This window comes from Triticum aestivum, chromosome 3D, assembly GCF_018294505.1.
Source record: "Triticum aestivum cultivar Chinese Spring chromosome 3D, IWGSC CS RefSeq v2.1, whole genome shotgun sequence".
Taxonomy (NCBI): domain Eukaryota; kingdom Viridiplantae; phylum Streptophyta; class Magnoliopsida; order Poales; family Poaceae; genus Triticum; species Triticum aestivum.
In genome coordinates this window covers 168576978-168580710 of record NC_057802.1, presented here as the reverse complement: position 1 = coordinate 168580710, position 3733 = coordinate 168576978, and the positions used below count along the sequence as shown (strand labels likewise).

Genomic DNA, 3733 nt, shown 5'->3' with positions numbered 1-3733 from the left:
GGGACTATTCTGCAACCTCCCTCTAGAGTTCCTAAATAAGCTTATTCAGAAACCACCTCCCCCGACTACCTTGTTTCTTTTCCCAAGGGGGCGAGCGAGCGAGCGGTGCTCCGGTGCCGCGAGGGAGCGAGCGAGCTCTGGTCTGCCGCTGGTTGCTGCGCCGCCGTGCAGGTCCCGAACAAAACCTGGACCGCACCCACCTCTCCCGCTTTGTCTCTCTCTCTCTCTCCCTCTCTCTCTCAACCCCACAAATTTGTTCCCTCCCGTGCCTGATCCAGATCAATCGATGCGCCGCTCCTGTCCCAGCCTCCTCCCCCGCCGGTGGCCATGCGTGTATCTCCCCAGCCTCCTTCCCCACCCACGGTCGTGCGTCCCTCCCTAAAGCCTCCTTCCCCGCTAGCCGCGGCACGCCGCCCCAGTATCCTTCCCCATTCGGCGGCCTCGAGCACCTCCCCCTCGGCCCTCCGACGACCTCGCGCCCGTCCCCATCCTCCTTCCTTCCGTGTGGCACCGCCCCACCCCCTGTCGGCCATCCACCAGGCTCCTATTTCACGCGTGGTGGCCGCGCCAATCTCCCCAGGTACTACAGCAAATTCCCTCCTCCCCGCTCGTTCCACTGCCCCTCTCTCATCAATCTACCTCTGCGCGAGCTGCTCGTGGCTGACTCCTCTATATTCTATGGCGAGAAGTTCAGCTCCCCCTGGCCGCTTGGCGCCTCCCCATGGCCGCATGCCCACCGAGACCAGAGGATTTGCCGTTCTGCAAAAACGGCAGTTAACTCGGGTCGTTGTGTGTAGCTACATGCGAGGAGCAGCCCCTAGCAACGCGTGGTGCCGAGCACGAGCACCTTGGACCTCCCCTGCACCTTCACCCGGGGTGGCAAGCATGAAGGCAGCCGGTGCTACTTTGACTCTACGGTGCAGCTACAGCCTAACTGCACTACTAATTCTTTTAACTGCTCCTAACTTCTAATTTACTGTTAACTACTTAAATGATGTTAACTTCAAATTTGTTGTTAACCGGTGATGTTGCTTGTTGTTAACTGCTCTGCTTTTTTTTTGTTAACTGATGTTCAGGTCAAGGGTGTACGCATGAGCTTGTGTTTGATGTTTCAGCCGTTGTATCTTCTCAAAACTGGTGGTGCGTGCGCTGCTCATAGTGGTGATTAGGAGACTGGGGCAAGGAGCAAAGACATGCAGAGACAACAGTTAACTTCAGTTAAGTTTTTTACATTCGTGAAGATTACAAAGATGGGAAAAAAGAACAGTTAACTTCAATAACTTACTTTTATTAAAGTTCTGTAGTTTTTAACGCGGTTCAGGTAACTTCCCATTTTTTGATTGGTTCAGTTAACTTGTTTAGCTTTTATCGCCACCACTAAATCTACTACGAACGCGACTTGCTTGTGGTGGTCTTGGTTGAGAATAAACAAGTGTGCAGAGGGTGAGAGGGAAATAACAAGGTTGTAGGAGCTCATGCTACATGTGTTCGAAGCTACATGGAGAAGTGGTTCTTCTCTGCCCTGGTTTCCTACCCCGTCTCCTGGTGTGCACTATGCTCCATCGACGGCAGCGCCCGCTCCATGCCGCCCCCGACTGCAGTTAACTTCGAGCGCACTGTGCTGCCCGTCCCAAGATCCCGCTTCAATGAGACTACATGGGAGATGGGAGAGGGCCGGTGGTGCCTGCAAATTCGCTGCACAGTAATATACTAGGTGTGGATGCAGTTAGCTCGTCCCTCGTGTAGTAAGAGCAAAACATAGTGCGTTTCTGCAGTTATCTGTACTCAAACTTAATAATTAACTTTTTGAGATGTGACAGTTCTTTTGCACTTATTTATGAAAAAAATACACATAAATTATTTCAGTTAACTATGCAATTTGTAGCAGTTATCTGAAGCTGATGAGAACCCTTGTTCGATGGTGATCGATCACCTCCCTCAAGATTGAGTGAGGTTAAGCTAGTTAGCCCGACTCGATTAAATTGGTTCGATCCAGCCTAACAGCTAGTGCGTTCATGTTGGTTCTAGTACGTACCACCACTCCCTGGAAGATGGATGAATGGATGGATGGCCAAAGCTAGCCTGTGTTTCACGGGAGCATACTATGATGGAATTTTTGTGAAGCATCAGTACTAGCTCATGGATGTCACCTCCTGTTTTCTCTTTTGTTCTCTGTCTCATTTTAGTTTACACTGCTAACTGCATGCTGCCGACTGTGCTAGCTGCTTCTGCTTTTTTTAGAAACAACATGCTACTGCTTTTATTTGTGGTCGTCACTGGTACTGCTTCTGCTTCTCTTTTGTTTCATTGTCTTCTTTCTTTTGACTTTATTCTTTGCCTCGCGAGAATAACAATTAGCATCTTTAGTCGGGCAGTTAACTTGTTCTTAAATGTAGCAGTCCCAGAAGTTAGCTATTTTGGGCCCAGCAGTTAGCATGACCCAGACGAAAAAATTATAAAATAAAAAAATTAGTACCTTCAGTCCGACAGTTAAATGGTAGCTAACTGCCGCAGTCGCGACAGTTAGCTATTTCAGTGTCGGCAGTTAGTTTGACCCGGGGGAAAAATGAAAGAAAGAAAAAAAATAGTGTCTTAAATCCCGGCAGTTAGCTTTGTCAACATATGTCAGTTAGCAATTCCGGTCGGGCAGTTAACTTGTTCTTAAATGCAGCAGTCCCAGAAGTTAGCTATTTTGGGCCCAGCAGTTAGCATGACCCAGACGAAAAACTTATAGAAGAAAAAAATTAGTACCTTCAATCCGGCAGTTAGATGGTAGCTAACTGCCGCAGTCGCGACAGTTAGCTATTTCAGTGTCGGCCGTTAGCTTGACCCGGGAAAAAAATGAAAGAAAGAAAAAAAATAGTGTCTTAAGTCCCGGCAGTTAGCTTTGTCAACATATGGGCCTTAGCGTGTACTGTAGCAGTTCGGGGAAAAATGTCGAAAATGATGTTGGTTTTTTGAAAACTGCTCTTAAACCGTAGCAAATATGAAAACGTGTTATATATGCCAAAGTTCGGGCTAATCGGTACCTTTCTAACGGTATATCATACGCATCATTCCGACAAAAGCTTTGCAAATTCCTTCCACAAAAACATTGAAAATTCGTTAGATGGATTTTTAGTTTCTTAATTTTGTTTAAAAACCTGATCGATTTTGGGAAAATTATCAACATGAATTTTTTGCTCCTTCTCAATAGCTATCAAACGGTATATCATCAGCATAAATCTGATTAACGGTTCAATAATTACGACCCATAAACAGTGCGAAAAACGATGCCAGAAACAGTCCGCGTGATAGTTAACTAGTATAGTTCGCACAGTTAGCAGTCTGTTCTCGTGCAGTTAGGAACGGTTTCTAAATAGCTTATTCAGGTATGGGTTGCAGAATAGCTGGGATGTGTGTGTGTGTCTATATATATATATATATATATATATATATATATATATATATATATATAGCATCTCCATCATCATTATCAGTACATCCTGCGCATGTGAGTTAGGATGCACTTGATCCCAGAAAGGTATCTATCCTTCAAACCAGAGGAGTGCTTCAAACTAATAAAAGTCCAACAAAAGAGGGTCGTGCTACAGCAGCAGAATACATGGCTCAGTCTACATACCAGTACGAATCAAGTTGTGCATATTTGCTGTTGGCATTAACCACATCGCCGCATGTCGGGTTTGCAAAAGCCATCCATCGCATGGAAGCTTGATGCCTTTCACACACTGAA

The 3733-nt window shown here is 46.4% G+C and overlaps 1 long non-coding RNA gene across 2 annotated transcripts; it reads left to right on the top strand.

Annotated features, from left to right (window-relative positions):
• Nucleotides 1-36: 36 nt before the first annotated feature.
• Nucleotides 37-1870, top strand: LOC123078077 (uncharacterized). Of its 2 annotated transcripts, none has more exons than XR_006437055.1 (3): nt 37-580; nt 690-917; nt 1077-1870. It is a non-coding gene; the product is annotated as an uncharacterized lncRNA (long non-coding RNA). The 2 variants fall into 2 exon arrangements; XR_006437056.1 differs by having other exon boundaries at nt 70-580; nt 695-917.
• Nucleotides 1871-3733: the final 1863 nt, after the last annotated feature.